Consider the following 19054-nt stretch of genomic DNA (forward strand, 5'->3'; position numbering starts at 1 on the left):
AGTAGCTCCTCAATAGTTATTAGATTCGCCCATTTAATCTTCAGATTCTTTTGTTCACCGCATTTCAAAAGACACAATTCTCTTCCTGTATGAACCGGTTATGGTCTACTTTTCCCTCCCATACAAGACTGCACTCAACCTTACATTCATATCCAATGTTAAGAAATCATCCTCTTTCAGAAAGGCTTTTCTTGCTCTGTCAATCTACGTTTTGTATCGTCTCTACTTCGCACGGAGTCAGTTATTTTTCTGCCAAAATAGCAAGAGTGATGCTCTATTTTTAATGTTCTTTATACTTTTGACAAAATTAGCTGCAAATTGTTTATATCTTGTTGATTACGTAAGTTCACGACAGGCTTGTTTCGGCTATTTGGCATTATCAAGCGTTCTTGTTGGCATTGCTTCTCTATATCATTTTATTCCACATCGGTGTGATATTACGATAAGATTTTATCTCACGTTATACTTACGTCTAGACGGAGTGACGTAAACAAATTTTCTTGGAATGTAAGTTTTTTTACGTACTATGTTGTAAACATAGGTTACGTATTTATTTTCTATAGAAGAATAATAGTGACATTTTATTAATTTTTTGACAGTTGCCCAATGATAGTTTCAGTGATGCTTTATGTTTACAAGTAAATTATATCCTAGACAATCAGATTTGTCTTTTGCTAGAGATATTGTGTATTATGTAGATGTGAGATCTTAACGTTGTCTACTGTTTTTTGTGTATCGTGTTGTGTTTTTCCCTTTTATTTTCCTGTTACGTCAATAAAGTTTTCAAGAGAAATATATGTTTGAGGTGCGTCTGTTCGTTTAGGGTGTCATTCGGATATATTTTTGTATGTGCATAAATTTCCAGTTCTTTCAAAATGTTCGTGGTTTGACCCTTTGGTATCTTATGCAGAATTTTCAGAGCGTTTTTGGTTATGTTCAATATACGATTTTTATTTTTTAACTGTAGGTAAAAACCTGTTTGGTGGCTTCAACAATCTCTCGTGTGTTCTTTAAATCTGATACTAAAACTTCGTCCTGTGTGTCCGACGTAAAAACTATTGCAGTCATCGCAGGAAACTTTGTATACACCTTGGGTTAGAAAAGACAGAGACATCGCTGTTCTCTAATCGCAACTTCGTAAGTTATTGGCAGTCCCAAATGTTGGTCGTATTTTCATATTTCTTAACAAGTTGTTTATTTTGTGTAAGACTTTGCCCATATTCTCAATTTCCTCATCAACGCCTGATTTAATTCGAGTACACTCCATTAACATTGTTTTACTTTTGTTGATGCTTTACGAGGTGCGACAATAAAGTAATCAGACTGATATGAAAAAAATGTTGGTTACAGTTTTAGTCAAGTTTAGCGTTGTCTCATTCAAAGTAGTTCCCTTCTGGTTGCACACACTTTTTTCAGCGCTTCTGCCATTGAGGGTAACATTTCTGGAACTCATCTTCTGTAATATCCTCCAAGATCCTCGTCACAGCTTTTCGGAGATCTTGTGTTGTTTGAATATGGTGTCCCTTGACCGCCGTTTTGACTCTTGGAAATAGAAAAAAGTCGCACGGAGCGATATCTGGTGAATAAGGTGGCTGTGGTACTACTGAAATTTGTTTTGAGGTTAAGAATTGCTGTACTGACAGAGCAGTATCGGATGGCGCATTATAGTGATTCAGAATCCAATTATCATCAGTGTTGGCACGGACACGAACTCTTTTACGAAGTCTTTCTAAAATTTCTTTGTAGTAATATTGTTTAACTGTTTGTCCAGGAGGCACCCACTCTTTATGAACAATTCCCTTGGAATTAAAGAAGCACACAAGCACGCATTCCACTTTTGACTTTGACATGCGAGCTTTTTATGGTCTGGGTGATCCCTTGGAGAACCATTGCGAACTTCGGCGTTTTGTCTCTGGATCGTACTGAAAAAAAAAACAACTTTCATCACCAGTGATAACAAGGCTCAACAATTCTGGATTGTTTTCCGTGTTTCTCGCTGTTGTGGTTTGAGATTTTTGGGGAACATTTTTGCACACATCTTTCTCACACCAATATCTTCAGTTATTATTAGACGAATCGTTTCTCGATTGATGTTCAGTTCTTCTGCAATCATTTTCACGGATAATCTTCGATGAGACCGTACAAGTTGACGCACCCTGGCAAAGTTGACATCTGTCCGTGAGGTTGATGGTCGTCCACTGCTGTTTTCATCTTCAACATTCGTTCTGCCTTCACTAAACATTTTATGCTAACGAAAAACTTGATCTCTTGACATAACTTCGTCTCCAAAAGCCTTCTGAAGCTTACCGTAAGTTGTAGTCGCGTTTTCACCCAACTAAACGCAAAAAGGAATGGCATACCGTTGCGCAATATTATGCGGTTCCATTTCCGTGACGAGAGACACAAACACGTGTTAATTTATTACAGTACAACTCACGACAGAGCAGTTGCATCGATGTGCCGCTTGGACTAGAAGCAGCTTATAGACCAAGGTCAAAGATATTGTGCCTAGGTTACAAACGGCTCTGAGCACTATGGGACTCAACTGCTGAGGTCATTAGTCCCCTAGAACTTAGAACTAGTTAAACCTAACTAACCTAAGGACATCACACACATCCATGCCCGAGGCAGGATTCGAACCTGCGACCGTAGCGGTCTCGCGGTTCCAGACTGCAGCGCCAGAACCGCGCGGCCACTTCGGCCGGCGCCTAGGTTACAGTACGCTTGTTCGCCCACTGCTTGAATACTGCTCAGCAGTGTGGGATCCGTGCCAGGTGGGGTTTGATAGAGGGAATGGAGAGGGTCCAACGGAGAGCGGCGCGCTTCGTTACAGGATCACTTAGTAATCGCGAAAGCGTTACGGAGATGATAAATAAACTCCAGTGGAAGACTCTGCAGGAGAGACGCTCAGTAGCTCGGTACGGGCTTTTGTTGAAGTTTCGAGGACATACCTTCACCGACGAGTCAAGTGGTATATCGCCCCCTCCTACGTATATCTCGCGAAGAGACTATAAAATCAGAGAGATTAGAGCCCACACAGAGGCATACCGGCAATCCTTCTTTCCACGAACAATACGAGACTGGAATAGAAGGGAGAACCGATAGATGTACTCAAGGTACCCTCCGCCACACAGTGTCAGGTGGCTTGCGGAGTATGGATGTAGATGTAGATACACAAGCCTGCAGGGTCGCCACATCTTGCAAAGAAAATCAGTCTCATTACTTTACTGTTGCACCTCGTATTACAGCCAATTTCGAAGACACTATCCTTTCTGTTCAGCTGCACTTCCAAATCCTTTGCCGATTGGTATCCTACACTGATTGCTGAATATATAGACAGAGTAACATCGGTGCACAGTCTTTCTCTCTTCCCGACTACCACTGCCCTTTTGTGTCCTTCGAATCTTACAGCCGCAACTTGGTTCCTGCACAAGTTGTAGATAACCTTTTGCAGACGGAGGAAACTCTCCGCTGGTGTCTCCCTGTATAGCTGGTCTTTTACCCTCAGCCAGGACGGCTACCTCGTTATTGGCCCGGCAGACTATAAAGAGAGCTCTCGGCTTGGTGGAGGGTTGCTTTCCGAAGTAAGGTGGGCGGCCGCGAGAAAACGTCCCCGCCTCTCGTCGCCGGCACTTTTACTGTCCCGGCGTCCCCGAGTGTAAAGGAGCCGCAATGGCGCGATAAAGCGGGGCACTGTCTGGCTAGCAGTGGTCGCCCGTAATCTGGCCAGCTGGTGGGTGGCGCCCTGGGAGCTCCCCAGCTATCTGATGGCTGCCCTCCGCCAGGGAGAGGTGGCCGCGGGGGCAGCTTCGCTTTGCATGCACCGCCTGCCACTTGCTACTACCTGTGCTCCGGCGTCTGAAAGGCAGACCGACGCGGACAGAGTACTGGTACGCTGTCAGAGACAGGCTGTGGACATTGCACAACCAAAGGCGGCGATAGATTTCTCTGCAATGGCTCTGAGCACCATGGGACTTAACATCTATGGTCATCAGTCCCCTAGAACTTAGAACTACTTAAACCTAACTAACCTAAGGACATCACACAACACCCAGTCATCACGATTCTCTGCAATCAGGGTATCGTTAGAGAGCCTGTACCTGTATACAGGCTGTTACAGAATGACACTGTAAAAATTTCGGAGACTCTAGATCAGGGATCGCGTAGAATTTTGCACGCGTGTTGTGGTCTCGCACGCGTGCGGACCTCTCATGCCTGCCTACGCACTTCCCCCACTACCACGCCACGCTGCTGAGCGGGAGGTGGAGGAAGAGAGAAACTGCAAAAGCGCCGGATTTAAATGGCAATGCACTCGTACTAGGAACAATCAATGGCCTGCACGAGGCTTGGGTTGTATTTCGTACTAGCGGAGAAACCCACCCTCGACCAGGTACGTACGAGGGTGAGTCAAATGAAAACATTAAATTTGTAATAACAAGTCGAAATTTCGCGCTGTTATCCTGTAAGTTGGTAAGCGTGCTACAAACAGCGTGCAGAATGGCCTGTAGGTGGCAGCATAGTGCAGATGCACACATACCGTCGCAGTATCAGTATAAAGATGGCCGCCCCACTTGCGACTTGCACCAGGAAAGAACAGCGTCCTGTTATTCGGTTTTTGCGTAGCGAAGGTGTGCAACCTATTGAAATTAATCGACGAATGAAGGTTCAGTACGGTGATGCATGTTTGTCACAGCAGCAAATCTACGAATGGTGTAGGAAGTTCGTAAATGGTGTGACTTCAGTGAAAGATGCTCCTCGTCCAGGTCAGGCACAACGAGTTGTGACTCCACAGAACATTGCAGCAGTTTAACCCATAGTGAAGGACAACCGCAGAGTGACACTGAATGACATTGCAGATTAGTCATGGGTCAGTACACCACATTGTGCATGATGTGCTCCAGTTTCACAAAGTGTCTGCGAGATGGGTGCAATGGCAGCTGACTACTGAAATGAGAGAACGACGTGTTGATTCTTGTGGAGAACTTTTTCGGCGCATTGAACGAGAAGGTGATGGCTTCCTTGCAAGAATCGTTACTGGGGACGAAACCTAGGTTCAGTTCCACCAACCGGAAACGAAGAGAGCGAGCAAGGAATGGCGCCATTCCTCATCACCAAAACCAAAGAAGTTTCGAACAGAACCATCCGCAGGGAAGGTTATGCTGACTCTCTTTTGGGATGAAAAAGGCGTCACTTTGGAGCATTACATGCCTAGAGGGACCACTGTCACCAGTGCATCATAAACAGATCTCCTAAAAAGTCATCTGCGGCCTGTAATCAAATCAAAGCGACGTGGATTACTGTCAGCATGAGTCCTTTTGCAACATGACCATTCAAAAGCCCCACACTGCCCGTACAACAGTTGCAACAATCACAGACCTGCATTTTGAATGTCTTCCTCATCCACCATACTCACCAGACCTTGCCCCAAGTGATTTCCATATATTTGGACCACTCAAAAACGCAATGGGAGGTAAGAAGTTCCGTTTTGATGAAGAGGTACGCCACGCGGTGCATGAGTGGTTGCGAGGACTACTAAAATAATTCGTTTTCTAAAGAAATTTATGCACTTTGTAAGCGCTGGAGGTTCAAATGGTTCAAATGGCTCTGAGCACTATGGGACTCAACATCTGAGGTCATCAGTCCCCTAGAACTTAGAACTACTTAAACCTAACTAACCTAAGGACATCACACACATCCATGCCCGAGGCAGGATTCGAACCTGCGACCGTAGCGGTCACGCGGTTCCAAACTGCAGCGCCTAGAACCGCACGGCCACTTCGGCCGGCAAGCGCTGGAGGACTTGCATCGAGCGTGTGGGAGATTATGTTGAAAAGTGATACAGCTTTGTACCACTTCTGCACAATAAATAATATTTAAAAAAAATATTTAAGGTTTTTATTGGACTCACCCTCGTATTTATTGCTGTGCTTCAAGACCAGCCCCATGCAGCGTCTGGCCTTGTGCTTAGTGTTTATGTGTCTCCTGAACTATATGTCGTACAATGATACAATTTTGCAGTTAATTCAGTGATGTATGAACATACTGCCCGCAAATTGTGCCGCAAATATAGTTGATGGTACGAAGTATTCAACTAATATGTCATGTCTCATGTGATACGTTTGTGCAAGAACAGCAGGAAAGTAGTAAGCAATACGCTTTTCCTCTTTCATCATTTTCTTGGGGTTGCCAGCGAGAAAAAATTTCGCGAATATTTGAAATTACTTGTAAAATTTGTTGCAAGTCACTAAAAAATTGTCCTTCTCAAACACTGGATTAATAAAATCTGGGAATTCACACGTCATGCGCTATGCATCTTCTTCACCTCCACCGCCTGGCAGTAAGGTATTTGTGGAGCAAGTTTGGTGGAAATAGGTCCAATGGAATAGGAAGAGACCCGGAAAATCCACACACACACTACACACACACATACGTACATTTTTATACTCCATCCATACTGGACGGTAGTTTTGTGGACTTAGAACAAATTAAACCTAACTAATGTAAGGACAGCACAGACATCCATGCCCGAGGCAGGAGTCGAACCTGCGACCGTAGCGGTCGCGCGGTTCCAGACTGAAGCGCCTAGGTCCGCTTGGCCACATCGGTCGGCATTTGTGGATCAATTCTACTTCTTGTAATCTGGTGTGACCTTTCCTTCCAATTACTGTGCACAGCTGTTTGTTCGAGGGATCTACGATAGATTACAGTTAAAAGAGAGAGAGTCGCAAATTCATTATTCAGTCTGATAGGGATACCATCGGGTCCTGGGACTTTGTTTAATTTCAAGGATTTAAGCTGTCCCTCAACGGCACTAACACCAACGGTTATTCCTCTCATCTTCTCAGCGGTATGAGAATTAAATTGGAGCAAGTCTTCTGGATTTTCCTTTGTAAAGTAACATTAATTTTGAAAACGTAGTTACGCATATCTGCTGTTGCTTTACTACCCTCAATTTCCGTTTTCGTGTCATGCACGAGTGGCTGGACGATAACTTTGGTGCCACAAACAATCTTTACATACGACAAAAATTTCTTTAGGACTTCGTTTCACATCTGGCTCCTTTGGTGTCATCGCCGACATCCTTACAGCACAGCAGTACATTGGTGAAATTCTACGCCCTTCCTAAAAAGCCATCCTGTGCTTACATTTCAGCAAGATAATTCCCGTCCACACACCGCGAGAGTTTCTACTGCTTGTCTTCACATTGTCAAATATTCCTGGCCAGCAATGTCGCCGGATCCCTCCCACGTTCAGAACGTCTGGAGGATTATGAGCAGGGCCCTCCAACCATCTCGGAATCTTGACGATCTAAAGCGCTAACTGGACAGTATTTGGCATGATATTCCACAGGAGAACATCCAACAACTCAATGCCGAGTAACTGGTTGCATAAGGACCACAGGTGAATTAATCCCTTATTGATTGCTCAATTTGTGAAGCTCTTGCTCATGGAAGAATCATCCGTTTTTCTGAAATTGTAATCATTTGTTCGTCGGCACATCTCATTCGGATAATTCCTTCGTGGGACCTCTTTTTTTGTCCTAGAGTGTACTTAAGATAATAGAAAGTATTAAGACACAAACTGTCGTGGCACATGGCAAAGCTGAGGCTTTTGTGTAGGGATGTTTCATTTCTGCCGTAAGGTGAAATCTGGGATTAAGTAATAAGAGTATGAATACCTTCGCCCTTCAACTCACGTAATAAACTTCATCGTAACCAAACAAGTACCTTAATTACACTATTGGCCATTAAAATTGCTACACCAAGAATAAATGCAGATAAACGGGTATTCATTGGACAAATATATTATACTAGAACTGACATGTGATTACATTTTGACGCAATTAAGGTGCATAGATCCCGAAAATCAGTACCCAGAACAACCACCACAATTGGTGAGAGATCTGGAGAATGTGCTGGCCAGGGCAGCAGTCGAACATTTTCTGTATCCAGAAAGGCCCGTACAAGACCTGCAACATGCGGTCGTGCATTATCCTGCTGAAATGTAGGGTTTCGCAGAGATTGAATGAAGGGTATAGCCACGGGTCGTAACACATCTGAAATGTAATGTCCACTGTTCAAAGTGCCATAAATGTGAACAAGAGGTGACCGAGACGTGTAACCAAATGCACCCCTTACCATCACGCCGGGTAATACGCCAGTACGGCGATGACGAATACACGCTTCCAATGTGCGTTCACCGCGATGTCGCCAAACACGGATGCGACCATCATGATGCTGTAAACAGAACCTGGATTCATCCGAAAAAATGACGTTTTGCCATTCGTGCACCCAGGTTCGTCGTTGAGCACACCATCGCAGGCGCTACCATCTGTGATGCAGCGTCAAGGGTAACCGCAGCCATGGTCTCCGAGCTGATAGTCTATGCTGCTGCAAGCGTCGTCGAACTGTTCGTGCAGGTGGTTGTTGTCTTGCAAACGTCCCCATCTGTTGACTCAGGGATCGAGACGGGGCTGCACGATCCGTTACAGCCATGCGGATAACGTGCCCGTCATCTCGACTGCTAGTGATAGGAGGCCATTGGGATCCAGCACGGCGTTCTGTATTACCCTCCTGAACCCACCGATTCCATATTCTGCTAACAGTCATTGGATCTCGACCAAGGCGAGCAGCAATGTCGCGATACGATAAACCGCTTTCGCGATAGGCTACAATCCGACCTTTATCAAAGTCGGAAACGTGATGGTACACATTTCTCCTCCTTACAAGAAGCATCACAACAACGTTTGACCAGGCAACGCCGGTCAATTGCTGTTTGTGTATGAGAAATCGCTTGGAAACGTTCTTCATGTCAGCGTGTTGTAGGTGTCGCCACCGGCGCCAACCTTGTGTGAATGCTCTGAAAAGCTAATCATTTGCATATCACAGCATCTTCTTCCTGTCGATTAAATTACGCGTCTGTAGCACGTCATCTTCGTGGTGTAGCAATTTTAATGGCCAGTAGTGCAATAAAATAGTGAGTGCTAAAACAGCACGAAAAACTACTGGCTGAAAAGGTGTCCGCTCTACCGCAGCCCGGCATCTCCTTCAGAGATCGTTTGAAAAAATAAAATGAGAGGGGCCAACGCCCTAAACGAACGGCAGTGCCACAGCGCTGAGCATTCTGTGTCTTCGGACAGTGGGAACTGCCGTGGTTGCTGCTGATAACGCTATCGACGACGGCCGAGTCCCCAGCTGTCTCCTCGCTGACACAGCAGCGCATCCGGACAGAGATACAGGCCTCCGGCCGATAGCAGGCGCCTCACATCCAGTGAGAACGGATCTCTTCCCGTCTCCAACGCAATCTGCATCTACGTTTACAGTCAGCAAACCACTGTGCGGTGAAAGAGGAGGATATTTAGTGGCTTTGCTAGCGTGTGTCTTTTGTGCTCCATTCGCAAATGGAACAGGGAAGAAATGACTGCCTGCATGTAGAGCTGCGTCTACCAAAACTACAATCGTTTTCGTACAATACGCAAATGACGTACTAAATCGTAAGATTGGCGGCACTACGGTAGCATTGGCAGGGCTATAAACGTAAGTGAATGTATAAGAGAAAAGACGACTTATCCTTGTTTGTCTGTCTGTCTGTAGGTCTGTTTGTTTTTGCACATAATTAGAACCACACATTATTCAATATTAGTCCATTGTGTATTTTATATCCTTACGGAATATGCATTGCATTTTATAAGCAATAAAAATTAATTGATAGCGTAACTTCTACGCCTTTACATAACCGAAGTAATTACATTTGATGCAAGTACAGTGTACATGCACAAAAATAAAAAATCCGCACAATTATTGTTATTAGTTTGTACTCAGTAGAATGTACTTTTTCAAGATCAAAGACAAGAATTTCCTGTTATTACTGATGAATGAGAACGTTGTTCCTGAGTAACAGAAACATATTTTACATAAACTCGACGAAGTATTGAAGCGATGTTTGAGGTATACTCTCTGCGTTTTTTTTTTTTTTTCAATTTGATCATTTTTCCAGAAAATTGCGTTTTCTAGCGCTACAAGACAAATCTGTGTTGTTTTTATTTTTATTATAAAATGAGCAATTTTCGAATAAATCCTGAATCAAACAATGAAAATTTCAATTTTGCTACAAACACTTTTCATTTTTAAGTAAACGACAGGAGAATAACTATGTAGAACAAAAATATTCATACGTTACACAGCCATTTGTATAGCTTAACTCAGTTTCTAGACAAATCACCGCTTCCGATTTCTTGGTGAATCTGGTAAGACATTGATGGCATATGTAAACAAAACAATTGATTTGATGTAACGCCCCATAGTTATGTAACACACCTAATGTACAGGTAATGCAGGTACGAACTTAAGTGACCAGGACTAAATGGAAAATCATCATACTCTATACTTACTTATGACAGTCTAGTTCGACTACGGAAATATTAGAACTCTACCTGTATAACTTGCGCGTGCCCTAGCTCCATTATTTTATTCTTACGCCGATTACGCGTTGGAGGCAGTGGATGCGTTCTGCAGTCTGTTGCAAAGGCTGTTCTCTAAACTTGGTAAATAGCGTTTATCAAATAGGTCGTATTTTTCTTTTCAAGAATTGCCACCTCTGCTAGCGGAGCATAGATTGAACTTTCTGACTTGTGCATTGCCTATGTAACTAACGCTGTTACTACCTATGAGCTAGGTTTTCTAACGGTTGTGCCTGTTTGCTAAAACTGTTGGCAATCGGCAATTGGATTCGTTTCTTTCTTTCAAGCGTGGGGTCTCGTTCCAGAATATGATCGTGGTTCAAATAATTCTCGGCAGAGAATAAGGGAGCACCAGGATTCCAGGTTCAACAAAATATCATAATAATAATAATCCAGAAATGTAAAAACGAGCACGATTATATCATTCCATAACAATGATATTGATACAGGAAGGAAATGACCGTACTAATCACTGTACAGAACAGGTACTGTCTCTTAATGATCCATGAGAGCCGTTAACACAAATTTACATCAGCAATTTAAAATACAGTCTGTCCCTATTGCAGGCAAGCTAATAAGCATAACAAAATATTGCTTGCGACCCTAATTGTCCTGAACACACTTTAATCCACTGTAATAATAACACCCAGGGTCGAAGTATTGATGTTGTTGTTGTTGTGATCTTCAGTCCTGAGACTGGTTTGATGCAGCTCTCCATGCTACTCTATCCTGTGCAAGCTTCTTCATCTCCCAGTACCTACTGCAGCCTACATCCTTCTGAATCTGCTTAGTGTATTCATCTCTTGGTCTCCCTCTACGATTTTTACCCTCCACGCTGCCCTCCAATACTAAATTGGTGATCCCTTGATGCCTCAGAACATGTCCTACCAACCGATCCCTTCTTCTCGTCAAGTTGTGCCACAAACTTCTCTTCTCCCCAATCCTATTCAATACTTCCTCATTAGTTATGTGATCTACCCATCTAATCTTCAGCATTCTTCTGTAGCACCACATTTCGAAAGCTTCTATTCTCTTCTTGTCCAAACTATTTATCGTCCATGTTTCACTTCCATACATGGCTACACTCCATACAAATACTTTCAGAAACGACTTCCTGACACTTAAATCTATACTCGATGTTAACAGATTTCTCTTCTTCAGAAACGATTTCCTTGCCATAGCCAGTCTACATTTTATATCCTCTCTACTTCGACCATCATCAGTTATTTTGCTCCCCAAATAGCAAAACTCCTTTACTACTTTAAGTGTCTCATTTCCTAATCTAATTCCCTCAGCATCACCCGACTTAATTCGACTACATTCCATTATCCTCGTTTTGCTTTTGTTGATGTTCATCTTATATCCTCCTTTCAAGACGCTATCCATTCCATTCAACTGCTCTTCCAAGTCCTTTGCTGTCTCTGACAGAATTACAATGTCATCGGCGAACCTCAAAGTTTTTATTTCTTCTCCATGGATTTTAATACCTACTCCGAATTTTTCTTTTGTTTCCTTTACTGCTTGCTCAATATACAGATTGAATAACATCGGGGAGAGGCTACAACCCTGTCTTACTCCCTTCCCAACAACTGCTTCCCTTTCATGTCCCTCGACTCTTATAACTGCCATCTGGTTTCTGTACAAATTGTAAATAGCCTTTCGCTCCCTGTATTTTACCCCTGCCACCTTTAGAATTTGAAAGAGAGTATTCCAGTCAACATTGTCAAAAGCTTTCTCTAAGTCTACAAATGCTAGAAACGTAGGTTTGCCTTTCCTTAATCTTTCTTCTAAGATAAGTCGTAAGGTCAGTACTGCCCCACGTGTTCCAGTATTTCTACGGAATCCAAACTGATCTTCCCCGAGATCGGCTTCTACTAGTTTTTCCATTCGTCTGTAAAGAATTCGTGTTAGTATTTTGTAGCTGTGGCTTATTAAACTGATTGTTCGGTAACTTTTACATCTGTCAACACCCGCTTTCTTTGGGATCGGAATTATTATATTCTTCTTGAAGTCTGAGGGTATTTCGCCTGTGTCATACATCTTGCTCACCAAATGGTATTGTCAGGACTGGCTCTCCCAAGGCCGTCAGTAGTTCCAATGGAATGTTGTCTACTCCTGGGGCCTTGTTTCGACTCAGGTCTTTCAGTGCTCTGTCAAACTCTTCACGCAGTATCCCATCTCCCATTTCATCTTCATCTACATCCTCTTCCATTTCCATAATATTGATAAACTATTGGAAAAAGCAATAAGGCATGGCAAGAATGAGTACTGTGGAGAACTAAACTAGCGACGTACATGGTTCTAGACAAGGACCTGGAAACACAGCGAGAAATGCACGCTTGAGCATAAATGCACATGCTAGTCAAGGCTGCAGATATTTGGCAACGAACGTTACCTACGCAGTGTCATCAATACGTCGCAAGTGTCACTCGTAGCCAGAACAGTGTTTTGTGTTGTGAGCGAATTCTGTCGGAGCTCAGTTCATTCGAACGTGGGTAAATTGTTGGTTCTCGTATGGTGGGTACTTACGTAATCAAGGCAGCCGATGTGTTTGGTCTTCCGAAAAAAACTGGAAATTTGTGGTAAGGACTATGGGACCAAACTCTGAGGTCATCGGTCCCTAGGCTTGCGCACTACTTAATCTAACTTACTTACGCTAAGGACAACACACACAGCCATGCCCGAAGGTGCCCGAAGGAGAACTGAAACCTTCGACTGGGGGAGTCGCGCGAACCGTGACAAGACGCTTCAGACGCACGGCTACCCCGCGCGGCGGTCTTCCAAGAGGCACCATTTCGAAAATTTATACCCTATACTGGGGAAGCAAAACGTATCATCCCCTAAGGCACAAAGAGAACGAAAGTGTATGGTGAGCGACGTTGACAGGCGGTCACTGAAGCGGATTGCGACGGAAAACAAGAGGACGACAGCTGCGAAAGTCGCGGCAAAACTGAATGTCGCACTCGCAAAACCTGGGAGTACCATAGTAACACGAAGGAAATCCCATAGAGTAAATTGCTGGGCGAGCTGTAACTACAATACTACACATTAGTGATGCAAATGCCCGTAACAGGTTCCCGGGTTCGATCCCGGCGGGGTCAGGGATTTTCTCTGCCTCGTGATGGCTGGGTGTTGTGTGCTGTCCTTAGGTTAGTTAGGTTTAAGTAGTTCTAAGTTCTAGGGGACTGATGACCATAGATGTTAAGTCCCATAGTGCTCAGAGCCATTTGAACCATTTTGCACCCGTAACAGGACAACGTTCTGCCGAAGCTATAAAATCTGAACTATGGAGCAATGGAAGAACGTCGCTTCGTCGGATGACTCTTGATTTACATTTTACAACGTCTGGCCATGTATAGATATAAAAGCTGAAACATGGCGGCGTGCTGTGGGATTTGAGCAGCCATATTGTGATAACCTATGGTTACACTGTAAGGTCCCAATACTGCCAAGGATTATGTGACGCCGGCCGCTGTGGCCGAGCGGTTCTAGCCTCTTCAGTCCGGAACCGCGCTGCTACTACGGTCGCAGGTTCGAATCCTGCCTCGGGCATTGATGTGTGTGATGTCCTTAGGTTAGTTAGGTTTAAGTAGCTCTAAGTCTAGGGGATTGATGGCCTCAGATGTTAAGTCCTATAGTGCTCAGAGCCATTTGAGCCATTTGGTTATGTGATCATATTGGCTGATCAGATCCATCCCATGATACAATTTGCTATTCGAAATGGTGATATGGTGTTCGAAGGCGTTAGGACCTGTGTTCATACAGCTCGAATCAGCAAGGTCTGGATCCACGTGCACAAGAATGAATTGTCGCATCTGTCATGGCCACCGCAGGCACCAGATCTCAGTATTATTGAGCATTTGTGGTCTGCTTTGGTGTGACGAGTGCGTGGTCGTTATCCATCTCTGTCACTGTCACCTGAAGTTGGCACTGCTTTGCAGGAACAATGGTAAAAGATTCCCTTTAAAACCATACATGACCTTTGGTTACACGTTATGAGACGACTGGTTGCTATTTTGAATGCCAACAGTTTTCCTACATCTCGTTAGGCATGATAATATGTTCGCTTTTTTCCTCCTTGTTTTTGTGCACACCTTGTAAATTCTTTGCAAATTCCACAGCGAAGTCTAGAGAGGAAATGTCACTATCTAGCGTTGCTGCAGTGTCGACGGCCGTAAGTTATGAATAGCATTACGATGCTTAATATTCTGTAGAACATGGCTTAATTTGCAGAGGAATTCGTGAGTTCCTCAGTTCTCTAATACTCGTTAATCATGTATGTATTAGAACACAAAGATGGACACCCTATACTAACGGCTGTGGGTCTGACAGTCCATCTTCATGGTCCTATACCGGACCACTCATCTCTACCTAAATCTGATTAAGATGGAGCCCCGGCATAGAGTGAGAGTTAGGGGAGATGCAGTCTATGTGTCAGCGCACTCTGCATTGTTGCCAAATTTATTCATGATGGCGGTGATGACGTCATCCAAGATGGCGGCATGTAGACTTGGCAACAGTGCATGATATCATCCAAGATGGCGGATTTTGGTGGGAAAATAGGTTAATTGTGATATGTCCACTAACCAAACCCTCCAGAAAAATGGCGGGAAACTTGAATTTTGGTGGGAAAATACGGCAATTGGGCTACGTGCACTAACCTAACCCTCCAGAAAAAATGGTGGCAAATTTGAATTCCAACAGGATAATGAATGCAAAACCATACTTGTCTTTATTATTATTCATTATCATTTATTATTATTTATTATTATTATTTATATGAAGCATGTGTGTTCGCTATGTGGTCCAGAGCCCAATTGTGTTAACTCATACCCCTGCTACAGTTGGACTCAGCGAACACACGTGCATCATATAAATAATAATAATAAATGATAATGAATGATAATAAGTGATAATAAAAGATAATGAATAATAATAAAGACAAGTATGGTTTTGCTTGCTTTATCCTGTTGGAATTCAAGTTTGCCACCATTTTTTCTGGAGGCTTAGGTTAGTGGACGTAGACCAATTGCCCTATTTTCCCGCCAAAATTCAAATTTCCTGCCATTTTTCTAGAGGCTTAGGTTAGTGGATGTAGCACAACTGCCCTATTTTCCCGCCAAAATCCGCCATCTTGGATGATGTCATGTGCTGTTGCCAACTCTACATGCCGCCACCTTGGATGACGTCATCTCCGCCATCTTGATAAATTTGGCAACAATGCAGAGTGTGCTGACACATAGGTTGCCCCACTACTACTTACCGGACCACTCATCTCCACCTAAATCTGGTCGGCCGCGGTGGTCTCGCGGTTCTAGGCGCGCAGTCCGGAACCGTGCGACTGCTCGGTCGCAGGTTCGAATCCTGCCTTGGGCATGGATGTGTGTGATGTCCTTAGGTTAGTTAGGTTTAAGTAGTTCTCAGTTCTAGGGGACTGATGACCACAGCTGTTAAATACGTAGAGGCTACCTAAGTCTGGGTGTTAAAAACTCTAGCGACACTGGCGCCAGCTCAGGCATTCAGTTAGCACAAACTGTGCATGGTGGAGGAGAGCTTCTAAAGAAGTGGATTTCAAATTAATAATTAACAGGTAATAGAAATAACGTAATATTGTGTTGTATAAAATATATACTTCTGCACCATTTGCATATACACTGGTTTATTTATTTTAATTGTAGCCAACGCTACTACACTGTAAATTGAACGCAATAAAATATCTAATTATCAACGGCCTCGTATCACTAGCAGTCGAGATGACAGGCATCTTATCCGCATGGCTGTAAGGGATCGTGCTGCCACGTCTCGATCTCTGAGTCAACAGATGGGGACGTTTGCAAGACAACAACCATCTGCACGAACAGTTCGACGATGTTTGCAGCAGTATGGACTATCAGCTCGGAGACCACGCGCCTGCGATGGTGTACTCAACGACGAACCTGGGTGCACGAATGGCAAAACGTCATTTTTTGGGATGAATCCAGGTTCTGTTTACAGCATCATGACGGTCGCATCCGTCTTTGGCGACATCGCGGTGAACGCACATTGGAAGCGTGTATTCGTCATCGCCATACTGGTGTATCACCCGGCGTGATGGTATGGGGTGCCATTGGTTACACGTCTCGGTCACCTCTTTTTCGCACTGACGCTACTTTGAACAGTGTACGTTACATTTCAGATATGTTACGACCCGTGGCTCTACGCTTCATTCGATCCCTGCAAATCCCTACATTTCAGCAGGATAATGCACGACCGCATGTTGCAGGTCCTGTACGGGCCTTTCTGGATACAGAAAATGTTCGACTGCTGCCCTGGCCAGCGCATTCTCCAGATCCCTCATCAATTGAAAACGTCTGGTCAATGATGACTCGTCGCAATACGCCATTCACTACTCATGATGAACTGTGGTATCGTGTTGAAGCTGCATTGCCCGCATCTCGTGGTCGTGCGGTAGCGTTCTCGGTTCCCACGCCCGGGTTCCCGGGTTCGATTCCCGGCGGGGTCAGGGATTTTCTCTGCCTCGTGATGGCTGGGTGTTGTGTGATGTCCTTAGGTTGGTTAGGTTTAAGTAGTTCTAAGTTCTAGGGGACTGATGACCATAGATGTTAAGTCCCATAGTGCTCAGAGCCATTTGAACCATTTTTTTGAAGCTGCATGGGCAGCCGTACCTGTACACGCCATTCAAGCTCTGTTTGACTCAATGCCCAGGTGTATCAAGGCCGTTATTACGGCCAGATGTGGTTGTTCTGGGTACTGATTTCTCAGGAACTATGCACCGAAATTGCGTGAAAATGTAACCTCATGTCAGTTATAGTATAATATACTTGCGCAATGAATAGCCGTTTATCATCTGCATTTCTTCTTGGTGTAGCAATTTTAATGGCCAGTAGTGTAATATATCTGCGTGAAAAATTCTTTGGCACTGTTTTATCTTTAAAGAGCACTATTTGTGTAAATAACTAGCATTATTGATAGTGGATGGTCGCTGTTTTCTTCGTTTCAAGAATCAACTTGTAAAGCAAGCCTGCTATCGTGGCAGGGGGCGACCGGGCAGGCTGTTAATAACACGCGCGTCCCTCGGTCTCCAGTGCTTTCGTTAGCTGATACCGCCGGAGCGCCTGGGTTATTACTAGCGGCCCAGAGGATCTGGGCAGCACACTGGAGCTCCTCCACAGGGGGCCCACAAGGTCGCTCACAGCGTAGAAGAGTCGTCTTTGAGCGCCGCCGGGCCAGACCGCGGCGTGGCGCGGAATGCGGCCAGCCTAATGCCGCGGGATGACTTGCAGCCTGCCGCGGATTAAACGAGGGCGTAAGCCACGGCTTCCTGGCCTACACGGGCTGCACCCAGCCGAGGCACCATCCGCGTCCACCACTCACTGACTCACTGCCAGTGGGGCCAAGTTCGCTGCTCGCCACGAATGCACTCGAGCCCGGAATTTGATGGAAGTAGCACAGTCTTTAACCCTTTCCCATACGGAACGTGTTCCTTATCGCGAAGCACGCCGGACGAGTTACCTGTCGTGGCTGCTGCACGCACTGAATCGACTTGTCACATCTCAAGGAACGTGCTCCCCATCGTGATATCCGACCGCAGTGCTCTCCGTCGGCAATTGTCGGCTGCATCTGGAGGCAAATCACACAGTTTATGAAAATGAGTGCGCGCATAGCCTCTTTTTACATTTTCGACTTAGCCTAGTTGTCTCAACTGACTATTCGAGACAAGCGAGTCTACTCCTGCACTGAGTCTCCTGTTTCTAGTGCTGACATCTGCCGTTCGACAAGGTAGCTTCATAGGCTAATTGCTGTTCCTGATATATGTAAATGATCTACTCGATAATCTGAGCATCCCCCTTAGATTGTTTGCAGATGACGCTGTAATTTACCGTCTAGTAAAATCATCAGATGATCAATTGCAATTACAAAATGATGTAGAGAAAATTCCTGTATGGTGCGAAAAGTAGCAATTGGCACCAAATAAAGAAATTGCGAGGTAATCCACACGGGTACTAAGAGAAATCCGATAAATTTTGGTACATTATAAATTTCACAAAGATAAGGGCTGTCAATTCGACTAAATACCTAGGAATTACGAGCAACTTAAATTCGAAAGACGACATAGATAATATTGTGGGGAAGGCGAAACAAAGACTGCCCTTTGTTGGCAGAACGCTTAGAAGATGCGACAAACCCACTAAAGAGACAGCCTGAAATATTGCTGCGCGGTATGGGATCGTTACCAGGTGGGATTGACGGAGGACATCGAAAAAGTGCAAAGAAGCGCAGCTCGTTTAGTATTATCGCGCAATAGGGGTGAGGGTGTCACTGATATGATACGCGAGTTGGGGTAGTAGTCACTGAAACAAAGGCGGTTTTGTTTGCGGCGAGATCTATTTACGAAATTTCAATCACCAACATTCTCTTCCGAATGCGAAAATATTTTGTTGACACCCTCCTACGTAGGGAGAAATGATCATCATAATAAAATAAGAGAATCTGGAGCTCGAACGGAAAGATTTAGGTGTTCCTTTTTCCCACTCGCCGTTCAAGAGTGGAATCGTAGAGAAGTAGTATCAAAATGGTTCGATGAACCCTCTGCCA

The sequence above is a fragment of the Schistocerca nitens genome, chromosome 9 (assembly GCF_023898315.1).
Source record: "Schistocerca nitens isolate TAMUIC-IGC-003100 chromosome 9, iqSchNite1.1, whole genome shotgun sequence".
Taxonomy (NCBI): Eukaryota; Metazoa; Arthropoda; class Insecta; order Orthoptera; family Acrididae; genus Schistocerca; species Schistocerca nitens.